The 18,256-nt window shown below is 38.9% G+C and overlaps 3 pseudogenes; all 3 read left to right on the forward strand.

The window, feature by feature from the left end:
- Positions 1 to 6,634: 6,634 nt before the first annotated feature.
- LOC147821576 (E3 ubiquitin-protein ligase UHRF2 pseudogene) lies at positions 6,635 to 8,854 on the forward strand (annotated as a pseudogene).
- Positions 8,855 to 8,975: 121 nt separating this feature from the next.
- LOC101698919 (E3 ubiquitin-protein ligase UHRF2 pseudogene) lies at positions 8,976 to 10,395 on the forward strand (annotated as a pseudogene).
- A 2,030-nt stretch (positions 10,396 to 12,425) lies between these two features.
- LOC101698556 (small ubiquitin-related modifier 2 pseudogene) lies at positions 12,426 to 12,883 on the forward strand (annotated as a pseudogene).
- Positions 12,884 to 18,256: the final 5,373 nt, after the last annotated feature.

Here is an 18,256-nt window from a genome sequence, read left to right on the forward strand (position 1 = left end):
GGCCCAGTATATAGTCTATATTGGTTACAGTTCCACGTGCTCTTGAAAAGAGTATGCATTCTTCAGTTGTTTGGTATAACATTCTACAGTATGTCAATTAGATCATATTAGTTGATATTATTGTTCAAATTCTTCATATCGTTACTGATTTTTATGTGTATTTATATCAATACTGAGGGCAGGTTGTTACAATCTCTGCCAATGATTTTATTGATTGATTGATTGATTGATACCAGGGATCGAACTCAGGACCTTGCACTTGTGAGGCAGGCATGGTGCCACTGAGGTAAATTCCCAGCCCTCTGCCAATGATTTTATATTCATTTATCTCTCTCTTCAAGTTTTGCTCATGCATTTTAAACTTTGTTATTAAGTTTGTTGATATTTTGAATTATTGTCTTCTTGATGAGTTGACTCTTTTATCATCATGATATGATCCTCTTTATCTCTGATCTCTGGTAATACTCCTCATCTTGATGTACACTGTGCTTGCATCTTTTGTTAATATGGCTCACCATCTTTGATATACTTAGTGTTTACATGGAATATATTTTTATCCCTTTACCTTCAATCTATCTATCTATCTATCTGTTTGTTTTGGTTTTTGAGACAAGGTCTCACTGTGTAGTCCAGGCTGGCCTTGAACTCAGAGCAATCCTCCTGCCTCAGCAGGGATTACAGGCATGTGCCACCATGCCCGCTATCTGTCTTTATGTTTAAAGCATATATTTTTTTTGTGGTTTTGGGAATCAAACCCAGGACCTTGTGCATGCTAGGCAAGGGCTGTACCACTGAGTTGAATCCCCCAGCCCTAAAGCATATTGCTTGTAAACATCATATAGTTAAGTCTTACCTTTTTAATACAGCCTGACAGTCTTTGCTTTTTTTTTTCAGTCTTTGCTTTTTAATTGGTATTTATAGTTAATATAATTGTCGATAGAGTTGGGTATGAATTAGCCATCTTGTAGCTCAGGCTGGCCTTGAACTCACTATGTAGCCCAGGCTGGCCTTGAACTCCTGGTGATCCTCCTGCCTCAGCCTCCTGAGTGCTGGGTTTCCAGACATGTACCATCACACCCAGCTCAGCTACAACTTTTTTTTTTTGTACAAGGGATCGAACTCAGGACTTTTCGCTTTCAAGGCAGGTGGTGGAACCACTGAGCTAAATCCCCGGCCCTCAGCTACAACTTTTGATATCACTTTTTTTTTTAGCAGTTCTTATAGGGATTATGATAGGCATCCTTAATTTATCACACTCTACTAGAATTAAAATCGCATAATTTCACATGTTATACAGGAACATTATAACTACGTAATTCTATTTCCACTCCTTCTAGTCCTTTGTGCTATTGTTGTATATATTATTTATTCCTATATTGTAAGAGGCAGCCTATTCCTATATTGTAGTCCTTTGTGCTATTGTCATACATAGTATTTATTCCTATATTGTAGGAGACAGCCTACGAGTTTATCCTGACCCGGGAGGGGCAATGAGGCTTAAAGAACAAAGACACATAGATAATTTGGATGAGGAGAGCCGGGGGCTCTCTGACTCTAGTGGACAAAGAGCCCTGTATTGACAGTGCTCCTCATTTTTATTAGACTTGCACAAACCAGAAGCAAGCAAGCATATGATCCAGGGTTCAGGGAAAGTTCATCAGGTTCTCAAAATTTACAGATTGTACCTGAATGTGTATTTTCTTTGATTAGACTTCAGCTTTAGTTGTCTCTCTCCTTGAAACTGGTTGATGCTGGGATGCTGGCGGACAGATGGGGTGGGGGGACAGCTTGCTATCCTTACCCCCATGTTCCAAGGAGAGTTCAATCTAGGCCTCGGTCTCATACCTGGTTTCACACACTATATCATAAACAATACAACTCATGTTTTTTGTTTTGTTTTTTGATTTTGTTGAGACAGGGTCTTGCTATGTAGGCTAGATTGGCTTTGAATCCTCAATCCTCCTACCTCAGCCTCCCAATTACAAGTATATACCACCGTGCTTGGAACAATTTATAGTATTATTTATGCTTTAAATAGTCAATTGACTTTTCAATAATTAAGGAATGGCCAAAATAGACTTTTAATGTTTTTTGTTTTTTTTTTTGGTACCAGGGATCAAACTTGGGACCTTGTGCTTGCGAAGCAGGCGGCAGAACCACTGAGCTAAATCCCCAGCCCTGTTTTAGTTTTTGAGACAGGGTCTCACTCTGCAGTTCAGGCTGGTCTTGAACTCACTATATAGCCCAGGCTGGCCTTGAACTCTCAGTGATCTTCCTGCCTCAGGCTCCCGAGTTAGACTTTTATTTATTTATTTATTTACTTATTTTTGGTACCAGGGATTGAACTCAGGACCTTGAGCTTGCGAGGCAGGCACAGTGCCACTGCCCTGAGCTAAATCCTCGGCCCTTGAGTTAGACTTTTAATGTTTACCTATTTTCATTCTCAGTATTCTTCTTTTCTTTCTGAAGATCTGAATTTCCATCTGGTGTTATTTCCCTTCTATATGAAGAACTTCCTCACTTCGCATTTCTCATGGTATGGATCTATTTCTGACAGATTTACTCAGCTGTCATTGATCTGAAAATGTCTTTATTTTAATTTTTGTTTTCTTCTACCAGACATGTTGCATGCTTCTTCTCATATATCTCTGTCCACTTTCTTTTTCTTACTCTAGTTGTTTTTTTTTTTTTTTTTTTGGTACCGGGGATGGAACTTGGGTTCTTGTGCTTGCACAGCAGGCGGCGAAACCACTGAGCTAAATTCCCGGCCCTCTAGTTGTTGTTAAAGAATTCAGCTGTGTACAGACATAAACTGATAGTAATTAACCTCAGCTTTATTGTTTACCTCTTGATTTCTGCCCTTGGACTTTTTCTGGGGCCAATTTGTACGATGCTTGTTGGAGTCCACTCAGTTATTCTGGTCTTTATGTAAACCTGGAAGTGTAAAGATGTTAACACCTCATTGAACCAATGGAGACAAATCTATGGATAAATTTTTCCTTTTTCTGCCCACTTAATGGACAACTGTAAGTTTCTCATGTTTCCTCAGAGAACTTCCAGTACTAACAACTCTAGCTTGGCCTCTGTGGTGACAAGATTGGTAATCCTATCCTACACCTTGGCTTGGCTTTCCCTCCTCTTTTCTACCCATCCAAGTACTTCTGACTCCTATTTCTTTTTCCTTTTTTTTTTTTTGGTACCAGGGATTGAACTCGGGACCTTGTACTTGCGAGGCAGGCGCTGGAACCACTGAGCTAAATCCCCGGCCCTACTCCTATTTCTTGATATTCCTTAGTATAAAGGGATATAATATTGTTCTAATTTTCTGTTAAATCAAACTTTTGTCTTTATGAAAAATCCCTGTTTATCTCTAGTCATGCTGATTCCCTTAAAATCTATTCTGTCTGATATTCATATAGTTATTCTGGTTTATTTTGGCAAATAATTACATGAAATGTCTTTTGTTATTTAACTATTTTGTATCCTTATTCCTAATAACATAGTCACAAAATATATAAAGTAAACCCCAACATAACTAAAAGAAGAGAAGAAATAAATTCACATCATGTTGGGATATTTATACATATCTCTTTCAGTAATTAATAGAAAAAGTAGACAAAAAATCATTAAGCTTCTAGAAGAGTTGAACAACTTGACCTGATAAACATGCCTGGCATTGTTTTGGTATCTTTGGTTCTGTTCCACTGATCCACATGTCTGTTTTTGTGCAGTACCATACTGTTTTTATCACTGTAGCTTTGTAATATAACTTCAAATTTGGGATAGTGATGCCTTATGCTTTGCAGTTGTTGGCCAGGACTGCTTTTGCTATTCTGGGTCTCTTCAGATTCTGTATAAATTTTGGGATTGTTTTCTCTAGATATGTGAGAAATACTGTTGTTATTTTGATTGGGATTATGTTAAAATCTATATATCAGTTTTGGAATTATGGCATTTTGACTCTATTGGTTCTGCTAATCCAAAAATGGGACATCTTTCCATTTTCAGATGTCTTCTTTGATCTTCTTTTTCCAAATGATATGGTTTTTGTTGTAGAAGTCTTTCACTTCCTTGGTTCAGTTAATTCCTAAATTAATTTTTCTTGATGTTATTGTCAACAGTATTGTTTTTAAAATTTATTTTTGGGTGAGTTTATTATTAGTGTACAGGAATGCCATTTATTTTTGTGAGTTGCTTTTGTATCTTGCTAAAGAGCTGAATTTGGCTTTCAGTGGAATTTTTCGGGTCTTCTATGTAGAGGATCATGTCATCTGCACCTAAGATAGTTTGACTTTTTCCTTTCTTCTATGTATTCCTTTTTTCTCTTATCTGATTGCTCTGGATAATGTTTCAAGGACTATGTTGAACAGAAGTGGTGATAGTGGACATCCTTGTCTAGTTTCTGATTTTAGGGAAAGCTTTCAATTTTTTCCCAATTTAATGTGATGTTGGCAGTAGGTTTCTCATAAGTGGCTTTTATGAGAATTAAGTGGATTGAAATAAGGTCCTTGTATATCTATTCTCTTCAGGGTTTTTCTTTAATAATGAATGGATTTTGGATTTTGTCAAAGGATTTTTCTGTGTTTATTGAGATGATTATGTGATTTTTGTCTTTGCTTCTATTTATGTGATGTATTACATTTATTGACTTACTTATGTATGTTGAACCATCCTTGCATCCCTGGGATGACTTATTTGGTCATAGTGTATAATATTTTTGATTATTTGTTGCATTTTGTTTGCCATCCATTTCTCTTCTTTCCAACTGTATCTTTTTTTCTGCAGTCCTTTCTAACTCTGCAGCTTTTTTTGGTACTATCATTATAGAAATTTGTATTGGCTTCTGCCTTTTAGTCTATCCTTTCATTCCTCCTTCCCTTCCTTCTTTTCTTTCTCCCTCCCTCTCTCTCTCCTTTCTTTCCTCTATCCATCATACATGAGTTTTCTTATGTATATGTCTACATTTTTTCTTTTTCTTTTCCTGACCTTATAGCCTTCTCTGTTTTATTCTCTCCTTCCTTATGACCCTCTCACTTTCTTTTCCTGTTTATTTTTCTGATTGTTTTTAATTTTTTTCCTCTCCTCTACTTCTAAAGTCTTTGTCTACCTGTCCACACACTTACCTCTTTATCAAGCACCTCTATCTCTTTTATCTAATGCTCTTCTCTACTCTCTTCTTTTTCTATCATTCTCTTACTTTCTCATATTGTATTTGATTTTTTTACTGGCTCCTTTTCAGTCTTCTCTCCTTATCTCTATCACTCTCATTGTCTTTGTTTCCTTTATTTTCTACTTACCCATAACATTTAAACTTCTTTGCTTTGTCTCCTCTCTCTATTCTCTTTCTTCCATACTATTTCTGGCAGATTTTCTTTACCTGCGTATCTACATGCATCCCATTCTTTCTTCCTTGCTTATTTTACATTATTTTTACAAACTCCTATTTTTCATTTTTGTTTCATTTTCTCTGTTTAAACCTATCATTTTCTAAATCCACTTAGTAAAAAGACTTATTTTTAGTGTCTGACATCGATCTTCTATTTATCTTTGTTTTTCTTATTTAATCACTTCTACTCTTTTTTTTGTACTGGGGATTGAACTCGGGACCTTGTGCTTTCGAGGGAGGCACTGGAACCACTGAGCTAAATCCCCAGCCCTATCACTTCTACTCTTTGAATCTCCTTCAGCTGGTCATGGTGATGTACACCTGTAATCCCAGCACTCGGGAGGCTGGGACAGGAGGATCACTGTGAGTTCGAGGCCAGCCTGGGCTACGTGGTGAGTTCAAGGCTGGTCTGAACTACATGGGGAGACAGTGTCTCAAAAAAAAAATCTCCTTCGCCTCTACACTTGCATTTGATTGTCATACTTTGCCATCTTTTCAAGCTCATCTCTCACTTACAAATTCTCTTATTTTACCTTATCCTAACAATTCATTCTCTTAAAAGTTGTCTGCCTCCCTTCTTTCCTTCACTCCCTACCGACAAAGATTCTTACTGACAAACCTTCTGGTAGCCACCTGTTCCCCCATGTATTTCCTTGTAAAATCCTGCTTTAGCAGGAACCTGGTAAATCAGTTTAGTCAGAACCTTTCATACTGGATATGTGGTCACTCTCAATACCAATCTGGGTCCTCATCCTCCACCACTCCACAGGTGATGCCCACCATGCTGACTTGTCTGCAGCAAGAATCCTGGTAGGGTCATTAGGTTGCTTTTGCCAGAATATGTGTTCTATTTGAGAGAAAGTTCCATGTGCTGTTGAGAATAATGTATATTCTGTTTGTTGTTGGGTATTGAGGTTCCCCACTATTATTGTATTGATATTTATCTGACCTTTTGTTGAGCCTGCAACAGTCCCTGTGCCTCCTTTCAGCAAGAACACCAGTCCCTGACCATCCACCGACTTGAACTCAGCACCCTCAGTACGACACTGGGAGCCACTAGATGGAGTTGTCCCATAGCTGTTCTGAGTTCTGAGTTCAGTTGGGCTCTCTCCAAGATGGCTACCCCCCAATCACCTGGGTGATGCCTGAACCTGAATAATTCACCAGCCACTGCAGTCTGCTGTGTCCACTGCTCTGTTTCACTGGTGTGTTTCTCTGTGGAGGCCTCTGGGGTTGCCAGTAGTCACCATGCATCTGCAGGTTTGACCTGCCATTCCCACATCATGAGTACGGATTCTGGGACAAAGTGCCACCGCCACTTTCCTCCTTTTTGTTGAAGTCTCTCTCTTTGCTCTCTCTGTGAACTTCAATTCTCACTTCAGATCCTTCCTGGGTCCCAAGGACCTGCTTCTGTCCTTCTTCTCCTCCTCAGGCTGCTACATTCCAGTGTCAGGACACCAAATCTCAGAAAGGCTCTTTCTCTGCTGCTCACCACTCTGCCATCTTCTCACTATCTGACCTTTTAAACTCAGTAGTGTTTGTTTTATGAAGTTGGGTGTGCTGGTGTTTGGTGCACATATATTTATAAATGTTATCTCTTCCTGTTGAATTGTTCCTTTAAGCAATACATAGTGAACTTATATTTTTTTGAAGCAAAATATTTATTGGTACATTTTAGATATATATATAATGATAACATTCATCATAGGGAATTTGTACTTGTATATGATACATGTTGCTTCTCCTTTTTTCATTTCTTCTTTGGCTTGAAGTCCACTTTGCCTTAAAATAAGATGGCTACTCCTGCTTGTTTTCTGGTTGCCACTGCAGGAAATATTGTTTTCCATTCTTTGATTTTTTTGTCTGTGAATTTCTCTTTTATTTAAATGTGTTTCTTGTATGCAGCATACCATTGGGTTTTGTTTTTTGATCTAATCCTCCAATCTGTGTTTTTTTATTGGAGAGTTGAGACCATTAGCTTTAGGAGTTGTTACTGAAAGGCATTGACTTACTCTTGTCAATGGATTATTTTCCTGTTGCTGTCTCTCTTTTTTCCTCTTCTCCTTAACTATTCATCTTACCTGGTTTATTCATTTCATTAGACTTTTTGGCATTGTTGGATTTATTGTCTGTTTCAAGAATATTCTTGAGAATTTGTTTGAATACTGTTTTGGTGGTCATGAAATTTTTAGGGTCCTCTTTGTCATGAAAAAGCCTCATTTATTCCCCAATTTTAAAAGATAGTTTTATAGGATATAAAAGTCTGAGTTGGAAGTTGTCTTATTTAAGGACTTGAAACCCTTTACTCCTACCTCTCCTGACCTATAAATTTTTTGTTTTGCTTTGTTTTGTCTTGTTTGAGACAGGGTCTCACTATGCAGTTCAGGATGGCCTCAAACTTGTGGCAATCCTCCTGCCTCAGCCTCCCATGTGCTGGGATTATAGTCATACACCACCACACCTGGCCTGACCTTTAAGTTTTGTGTTGAGAAGTCCAATATAATTCTAAAGGGTTTACCTTTGTAAGTGGTTTGTTGCTTTTCTTTAACATCTTTTCAGATTCTGTCTTTATGTTGGACTTTTGACATTTTGCTATGATGTGATATGGAGAGGTTCTTTTCTGATCATGGCTATATGTGGTTCTATATGCCTCACTTATCTGTATGTTAAATTCTTTCACTATAATTGGAATGTTTTCTGCAAATAAGTTTTTAAAAAAATTTATTTTAGGAGACTGGCAGGGAAGGCTAGCTGGGTGGGATGGCTACAGTAGGCACCCAAACAGGGACTGGGGAGGGGATTAGCTAGATACTAGCAATCTTCTGGATTTTGGTGGTATCCATTGTGATTTTGTCTTTTTAAATTTCTGATTGCACTGATGCAAGTCTCTCCTTTTGTTGGAAAATGGATATACCTTATTTGACTACGATGTTGGGCTGAATGATAATTCAGTTACTAGTTCCTCCAGATCCTGATCTTCCTAGCACATCTAAACAGACTGATGTACAGATGAAACCCTGCTCTAATAGTCCACCTAAAGTAAAGAAAATTTCAAGGGTGGGGTCTGCAAGTCAGCCATCTACATCAGCTCGTGCTTGTCTTATTGATCCTGGCTTTGGACTTTATAAGGTAAATGAATTGGTGGATGCCAGAGATGTCGGCCTTGATCCTTGGTTTGAAGCACATATACATAGTGCTACTAGAGCTTCTGATGGACATCCACGTGGCAAAACTCCACTGAAGAATGGCAGTTCTTATAAAAGGACTAATAGAAATGTAAATCATAATTCCAAGTAGAACACACATCAATTGGACAGTGCCCCTTCTACGTCTAATTCAGACTGTGTTGCTGCTGATGAAGACGTTATTTATCATATCGAATATGATGATCAGTTGAAAGCAAACTGCTTATTGGGCAAACCTGTGCATGACCATCTTGAAACCTCTGAGTGCAGCAGTGTAGCTTGAACAAGCTGTCATTTACCAAAGATATCCGGAAAGTGGTACTCTAGAAATGAATGTCAAGGATCTTTGACCATGCGCTAGAACCATTTTGAAATGGAATGAACTAAATCTTGGTGATGTGGTAATGGCTAATTATAATGTAGAAAATCCAGCAAAAAGAGGATTTTGGTATGATGCAGAAATTACCACATTGAAGGCAATTTCAAGGACTAAAAAAGAACTTCGTGTGAAAATTTTCCTATTAGGTTCAGAAGGAACATTAAATGACTGCAGGGTAATATTTGTAGAAGAAATCTTCAAGATTGAGAAGCCTGGAGCCAATCCTCTTTCATTCACACATGGAAGGTTTTTAAGGGAAAATGACCCTGAATGTGACCTGTGTGGTGGAGACCCAGATAAGAAATGTCATATGTGTTCTTGTCATAAATGTGGTGAACCGAACATGCAGCTTCTTTGCAATGAATATAATATGGCCTATCATGTCTACTGCCTGAATCCACCCTTGGATAAAATCCCAGAAGAAGAATATTGGTATTGTCCTTGCTGTAAAACTGATTCCAGTGAAGTTGTAAAGGCTGGTGAAAGACTCAAGATGAGTAAAAAGAAAGCAAAGATGCCTTCAGTTAGTACTGAAAGCCAGAGAGACTGGGGCAGGGGCATGGCTTGTGTTGGCCTTACAAAAGGATGTACGATTGTCCCTTCTAATCATTATGGGCTTATGCTGGGTATTCCTGTTGGATCAACTTGGAGATTTAGAGTTCAGGTGAGCGAAGCAGGTGTTCATAGGCCCCATGTTGGTGGAATTCATGGTCGCAGTAATGATGGGGCTTATTCTCTTGTCCTGGCTGGTGGATTTGCAGATGAAGTGGACTGAGGTGATGAACTTACATACACTGGAAGTAGTGATAAAAATCTTGCTGGTAATAAAAGAATTGGTGCACCATCAGTTCATCAAACATTAACAAACACAAACAAGGGATTGGCCCTAAACTGAGATGCTCCATTGGATGATAAAATTGGAGCAGAGTCCTGGAATTGGAGAGCTGGTAAGCCAGTCAGAGTGATATGCAGTTTTAAAGGGAGGAAGAACAGCAAATATGCTCCTGAAGAGGGCAAGGGATATGATGGCATTTATAAGGTGGTGAAATACTGGCCAAAAATTTCATCCAGTCATGGATTCTTGGTTTGGCACTAACTTTTAAGAAGAGATGATGTTGATCCTGCACCTTGGACCTCAGAGGGAATAGAGCAATCAAGGAGATTATGCCTTCCTTTACAGTATCCAGCAGGTTTCCTTTCAGATAAGGAAGGGAAGAAGACTAAAGAGGCCAACTTCAGATGATGAATGTCCAAGGGCCTCCAAAGTGATCAAAGCATCAGACTGAGCAGAAGCTGTCAAGGCTTTCCAGCTTACCCCTCAGCAGCAGAATCTAATCAGAGAAGACTGTCAGAACCAGAAACTATGGGATGAAGTGCTTGCATCTCTTGTGGAAGGACCAAATTTTCTGAAAAAATGGTTTTTGTCCTTGGCTCTATTGATATAGTGTATTATATTTATTGATTTGCATATGTTGAACCATTCCTACATCCCCGGGATGAATCCCACTTGGTCAGGGTATATGATCTTCTTGATGATCTTCTGCGTTCTATTTGGAAGTAACTTATTAAGGATTTTTGCATCTATGTTCATTAGTGAGATTGGCCTATAGTTCTTTTCTTTGGTTGGGTCTTTCTCTGCTTTGGGGATCAAGGTGATGCTTGCTTTCAGGAATGAATTTGGGAGTATTGCTTCCCTTTCAATTTCATTGAAGAGTTTACACAATAGAGGCAGTAGTTCCTCTTTAAATGTCTTGTAGAATTCAGCAGTGAAGCCATCAGGACCCAGGCTTTTCTTAGTTGGTAAGTTTTAATTAGGTTTTCAATTTCATTGACTGATATTGGGTTATTTAGAATTTTAAGGTCTTCTTCATTCACCTTTGGTAATTCATACGTATCTAGGAATCTGTCCATTTCTTCTATGTTTTCCATCTTATTGGCATATAGGTTCTGGAAGTAGGTATTGACGATCTTCTGGATTTCTGCTGCATCCATTGTAATTTCACCCTTTTCATTCCTATTTGCAAGGATTTGGGCCTTTTCTTTCTTTTTTCTGATAAGGTTGGCTAAGGGTTTGTCAATTTTGTTTATTGTTTTGAAGAACCAACTCTTGGCTTCCTTGATTTTTTGTATCATTCTCTTAGTCTCCATTGCATTGCTTTCTCCTCTGATCTTTATAATTTCCTCCCTTGTGTGAGCTTTGGGTTTTTCCTGCTCTTCTTTTTCTAGAAGCTTGAAGTTCAGCATCAGGTTGTTTAATTGGGCTCACTCTGTTTTCCTAATATGACTATTTACTGCTTTGAATTTCCCTCGTAAGATTGCTTTCATTGTGTCCCATAGATTCCAATATGTTGTATTGTCATTGTCATTTAATTGCAGGAACTCTCTGATTTCTTCTTTAATTTCCTCTGTGACCCATTGGTTATTCAGAAGTGTGTTGTTCAATTTCCATGTGTTTATGAAATTCTTGCGGTTTCTTTTGCTATTGATCTCCAATTTCATTGCCCTATGGTCTGATAATAGACAGGGGATAACTTCAATTCCTTTGCACTTACTTAAACATGTTCTATGAGTGAATATGTGGTCTATTTTGGCGAACGACCGCGTGCAGCTGAAATGAATGTGAATTATGATTTGGTGGGATGGAACACTCTGTAAACATCCTTTAAATTCATTTGTTCAAGGATTTGAGGGCTGTAGTTCTAGCTCAGTGGTTCAGGCTCCTGCCTTACAAGCGCAAGGTCCTGAGTTCAATCCCCAGTACCAAAACAAAACAAACAAACAAAAAAAACCCAAGAGTTTGATTGAGTTCTAGTATTCCATTACTTATGTTTTGTCTAGTTGATCTATCTATTTGTGACAGTGGGGTATTGAGGTCCCCCACTACTATTACATTAGTGCATAGATGACTTTTCATGTCCGTTACTATTTGTTTTATATAGTTGGGCACACTAGCGTTTGGTGCACATATATTTATGATTGTCATCTCTTCCTCTTGGATTGTTCCCTTTACTAGGATGTAGTGTCCTTCTTTGTCTCTGTTAATCAGTGTTGGTTTGAAATCAACGTGATGTCCAAAGAGGATAGCTACTCCTGCTTTTTTTGGGTTCCTGTCACATGGAGTATTTTTTTCCACCTTTTAACTTTCAGTCTATGAGTTTCTTTCTGAATTAAAGTTTCCTGTATGCAGCATATTGTTGGATTTTCCTTCTTCTTTTTTTTTTGGTACCAGGGATCGAACTCAGGACCTTGCACTTCTGAGGCAGGCGCTGGAACCACTGAGCTAAATCCCTGGCCTGGATTTTGCTTCTTGACCCATTCTGCCAGTCTATTTCTTTTGATTGGTGAATTGAGTCCATTAACATTGATGGTTTCTCCTGCCGCCTTCTGCTGCTCCTGGAGCTGCTTGTGTGCTCGTTTGGTGCGGACCTGGTACCTCTTTTGTGAAGTGGCAGCTAAGAAGACTCTGGCACTCACTATGGCTGATGAAAAGCCCAAGGAAGGAGTCAAGACTGAGAACAATGATCATATTAATTTGAAGGTGGCGGGGCAGGATGGTTCTGTGGTGCAGTTTAAGATTAAGAGGCGTACACCACTTAGTAAACTAACGAAAGCCTATTGTGAATGACAGGATTTGTCAATGAGGCAGACCCGATTCCGATTTGATGGACAGCCAATCAATGAAGCAGACACACCTGCACAGCTGGAAATGGAGGACGAAAGTCCAATTGATGTGTTCCAGCAGCAGACAGGAGGTGTCTACCAAAAAGGGAACCTGCAACAACTCTACTCCAGAACTCTGTTCTTACAGACCAAGAATACATTCTCAATTAGAAAACTGCAATTTGGTTCCACCACATCCTGACTACTACAGTACAGTTTTCTCTATTCTTTCATTTACCCCTTCCCCATCCCTTTATTGTACATAAAGTATCTGGTGTATGTGCACAAGCATATTGCATTTTTTTTACTAAATGGCCAATAATATGTTTTGATTGACATCAGATGGAGACGGGATGTGGAGATACTGGTTCTGTGAAAATAATTCACTCTCTCTATTAGTGGCATGCTCATCAGCTCTTATCTTTATATTCCAGTAAGTTATTTTGCTCTCACTATTTTAACAGAAAAGACAACAAAATAAAAATCCTTGCATACCTTGTTTGATTGGAGAATTTTAATGTTTTTCATTTATCATTGTAAAACCAAGGACAATTTTATAACTTTTTTGTACTTAGCTGTTACATGTAGGGCAATCTGTCTTTATATAGGAGTAAATTACTCTTTAAAAGAAAAAGAACCCTAGATAGTTTTCCCTTTAAGTCAAGTGTCTTGTTGTTTAAATAAACTTCTTGTTTAAAAAAAACATTGATGCTTATAACTGATACATATTGTATATGTGCTGCCGAAGCAAACACTATAACTGATACATATTGACTTATCATTGTCATGACTTTTGCTCTATGTTGGATTCTCCTCCTTTGCATTTAATTTCTCGTCATGCCTGATGGATTCATTCTGCTGGGCTTCCTGGGGTTGTGATCCTCGTTGTCTTTTCCTAGGATATTGTCTAAAAGTTTTTGGAGTGCTGGATTGGTATTCATGAAGTTCCTAAGGTTCTCATTGTCATGAAAGTATCTTATTTCTCCATCAATTTTGAAAGATAGTTTTGTAGGGTACATCAATCTGGGTTGGAGGCTGTTTTCCTTTACAGCTTGAGATACATCACTCCAAGCTCTTCTTGCCTTGAGGGTTTACATTGAGAAGTGTGCTGTGATTCTGATGGGCTTTCCTTTGTATGTGATTTGTTTCTTTTCTCTAACTGCTTGTAGAACTTTGTTCTTCTGTTGGTTTTCTGGAATCCTAACAATTATATGCCTATGTGTACATTTTTTTAATCAAGGCTAGTTGGAGTCTTATATGCCTCACTTATCTGTATGTCAAATTCTTTTCCCCTGCTTGGAAAGTTTTCTGTCATCACTTCTGTGAACATTTTCTTTTATGTCATCTGCACTCTCTCCTCTTTCTTCATTGACTCCAATCAGTCGTATGTTATTCTTCTTTGCATCGTCTAGCAGCTGCTGGATTGATTTCTCACGGTCCCTTACAATTTTAAAACAATTTTTCTTTTCCTGGTCACTAATTGCAATCTTATCTTCTATAGCTGAAATTCTATCCTCACATTGGCTCATTCTTCTGTGTAGACTTTCAATGGAGTTTTTAATCTCCTGGAAATCTGTTTGCATCTGTTTTATGGATTCCATTTGTTTCCTATGTTGAGATTCCATCATGTTCCTCAGCTCTTCTCTAGATTTATTAATCATGTCTTGCACTATGAGGACAATCTCGGCTATTATCTGAGAAATTATTTCTGATTTCATTTTTCCCAGATCCTCATTTGTTGCCAGTTCAGTGGGTCCAGGTGGTTGAGTATCAGAGTGTTCCATCTCCTTTCCCTTTGGGGTTGCTGTAGGTGATCTGGAAGTCTGGTTTTGAGACTTGTTTACGTGTCTTCTCATTTCGATGCGGGTGGTGGTGGTGGTGGGGTGGGGTGGTGCTGGCACCTGCTTGGCTCCACTTCTCTGCACTGAGAGTGGTGGCATTGTGGTCCGGAAGCCTCTTCCTCTGGGCTGGGAGCAGTGGTACAGTGGCCAGGATGCCTCTTCCTCTCTGCTGGGAGTGGTGGTATGGCAGCCCAGAAGCCTCCTCCTCTGTGCTGGGAGCAGTGGTACAGCAGCCTGGAAGCCTCCTCCTATGTGCTGGGAGTGACGGTACAGCAGCCTGGAAGCCTCTATAAATAAGTTTTTTAAATGCCATTTGTGGCATTTTCACTAATTCCAATTAATGTTAGATTAGTCTTTGCTTCATCTAGTAGCTGTTAGATCCATTTCCATGTTCTCTTGTTATGTTTCAGGTATCTCTGAGTGTATGGTCACCTGCATCAGCACTGTCTTCCAGTTCTGACACTCTGTCCCCACATTGATCACTTTTGATATTCATATTTTCAGAAGGATTTTTTTTATCTCCTGGGTTTTCGTTTGGTACCTTTTCAGGAACTCTAATTCTTTGTTAAACTGGTGATTCCTTTTTTGTATCATTTTGTTTAGCACAGCTATCTTTTTATTAGTGTCTTTTATAAGCTCACTGCTCATTTTGTTAGGTCCATTATCTATTTAGTTATGTCATCTTTGAGCTCACCCAGCACCATTTTGATCCTTTTTTGTCTCCTCTTTTATCATTTCATATAATTCAGCTGTTTGGCTTTTGATTTCCTTTCCATCCTTGTCCCATCGATCAGCTTTGGGGAGTTGGGAGTTTTGGGAAACATTTTGTTGCCTTGTTTTTTTTAATGTTTCTAATTTTTTGCTGAGGTTTGTGGGTCAATTATAGTGGAAAGACTTTGTTGCTACTATGGAGATCTCTTTATTTAGTGTTTGCTTTCCAGTGATGCACTCTGGCTGTGCCTAACCATAAGCCTTTGCCTCTGTCTCAAGATCTGACTACCTCTGTAAATTTGGGAGGAGAGAGTACAGTGCAATTGGCCCAGTACCTAGTTCTCTGGAAATGAACTGCAGTACTGTTGATGACACAAAGACAAATCAGATATTGGCATAGAGTAAAAACCAGTTAATAGCAATAATGTTAACACCCTGGCAATAGCAAAAATAATAGAGTTAAACTGGATATTGACCTACTCTAAGAACCAATAAAAGCCACCACTGTACTAACTTTAACAATAGAAAAGAGATCTGTAGTTATAATAGACTAAAAGACAAACCAAATATTGACATACAGAAATGCAACAACTATACCACCATTAACAATTGAAAAGAATTCAACAATAATAAGAGTTATATAAAGCTTCATAGCAATACTAGTAAAGATGGAGGAGATGGGAAAGGGGAAAATAAAAGAAGTAAAATTTGAGAAATAGAGAAAAGCATGATGAGAAGGGAAAAGTGAGATAAAAGATCCTAAAAGGGAGTTAAAAAAATTAATAGAATTAGATATAAGTATTAGAAAAAAATAATTGAGGAAAGAGAAAAAACAGCAAAAGAAAGAAGGAAAAAGAAAAATACCCCCAAATCCTCAAATTCAAAAAAAAAGTGACAAAGAAAAGGAGAAATTATTTTAAAAAACCTCCGCTGTGTTTTTGAATGTGTTGTTTCTTCCAGAGTTTGCAGTACAGTAAGTCACTACTAAGACCTATTTTGTTTCCACATTCATGATTTGTATATGAATGCTGAATCTTGCCCTCCTTTTCCTACTTGGCATGGTCAGTCAATGGTACCTACCTTTTACCAGGTTTTGGGGTGCTGGAGTCTCCTTCTAGTGCTGGTTTCTAGGTTCTTTCTGTCCTGAGCAAAGAATTGACCAAGACAAGTGCAAACTGTGGCAAGGTTTTACATTTATTAAAGGTAGGAAAAGAAACAGGTTCTGCAGAGTGAGTTTGGGCCAAGTAAAAGTAAGAAAAAAAGTACACTCTTCTACAGTGTGAGAGTGGACCACTAAGAAAGGATACAGTAGCACAGAGCTCAGTGTCAACTATCCTTTTTTTATCTACTACACCTCAGGCTGAGGTCAGGTCTAGGTCATACTTGAGTTCTGGAGAGAAGTCCACATGCAGGGCTTTGGGAACTGTTCTACACATGTGTCCTGGATTTTGTAATTAACAGGTCAAACCCACTTCTCCAGCCAGCTTTGCCATGCCCTAGTCTCCTGCCTCACATCCTAAGGGTGTAGTTACTCCGGCAACTCTGTTTCCATGTTCCTCAGTTTACTCCAAGTCACAGCTTTCTCTGCCTCACTTTAGCTCTGTGGGTTTGTGAGGGTCCTCCCCACCCCAGCTCTAGATGCCCCTCTCTCCATAAAACCCAGGCTGTGGTAACCATCTGAGACAAAGTGTATCCCTGATCACATAGGTAAATGGGGAAAACAAACAGACCACTGAGCTCTGTGTTAAATGTAGGCAGCAGAATGAGTTGAGAAGGGTGTCAAGCAGTCTGCTGGACTTTATACCAACACTTCCAGAATCAGCCTCCTCCTAAACTCACTCATGACCATCCTAGGTTGTCAACTCAGGAGGCAGGATCCCATGTCCTTCCTAACCTTACCTTAAACTTCTCAGGGGGTCTGTGTCTAGCCCGAGTTTTTTCTTCAACTGTCTCTTGTGGCCATCTCCCACCCTGTCACTATGGTAATGAAACCGTTAACTCTATACAAAGCAAGCTTGTAGTTTTACAAAAATCAAAGAATGAAGTATGAACCCAAAGCAGGAAGTTAAGAGTTTTCATTGGAGGGCCTGGGATTTAGCTCGGTGGAACTGCGCCTGCCTCGCAAGTGCAAGGTCCTGAGTTCGATCCCTGGTACCGAAAAAAAAAAAAAAAAAAAAGAAAAAGAGTTTTTATTGAAAATAAGAAGAGGGAAAAGAAGGCTCCTAGTTTATCCAGGAGAGGAATCTGAAAAGTGGAATTTCTACATGCCTTGTCCATCTAGAACTTTTTATGGATAAGCAGAGCACAGGAATCGCTCAATTGTTTAGTGGCCATCTATCACACGTGGTTCTTTCGATTTAAAATAACCATCTGGGACTCAGTCTCTCTAACCCAGTTACTTAGAATGTAGGGTTCAAAGAAAACTGTGATAGGGCCTGGGATTTAGCTCAGTGGTTTCGTTGCCTGCTGCACAAGCGCAAGGACCTGAGTTCAATCCCCGGTACCAAAAAAAGAAAACTGTGATTTTAAAGAAAAAGTGGTTATTTTGCATTTTAAGTTCCTAGAAACTCAGAAGCTTAGTAAGGAGGTTCTGCTACTCCTTTCAGTAGGGACTAGCTGCAACTTCCTTTAGTAGTGAGTGAATTACATTCTGTGTTGTTTGAGGACGTTCATTCTTTGTCCAAAGTTCTAGTTCACTGTCTATTCTTATTTTAATTCTTATCAATATCACCCAACTTCATCTCAGGACCTTTCCCTAGCTAGCTGCCTTACTCATAAGCCAACTAAATAAACTATTTTTAAAAAGTAGATTGACCCCAGAAGCCCCAGAGTGAATTTGTTCTGTTAGCTCAGTATTAAACAATAACCCCTTCCCAAAATGGCTCCTGTTTAAACACTCTCAAATATAGCAGGCACTGCACTGGCTTTCTTCTCCAACTCTACCCTGACATGGTGAACAAGTCACTTTCAGAGTAAAATATCACACTTTTTTGCAGTTTACAATAGTTGTGGCTTTTCCAGGGTGTGATGGTGTACACCTGTAGTCCTAGCACTTGAGAGGCTAAGGCAGGAGGATCACGATCAGTTTGAGGCC

Source organism: Heterocephalus glaber, unplaced genomic scaffold (assembly GCF_053883595.1).
Source record: "Heterocephalus glaber isolate CG9 unplaced genomic scaffold, H.glaber_assembly_v1.0 deba00001729, whole genome shotgun sequence".
Classification (NCBI taxonomy): Eukaryota; Metazoa; Chordata; class Mammalia; order Rodentia; family Bathyergidae; genus Heterocephalus; species Heterocephalus glaber.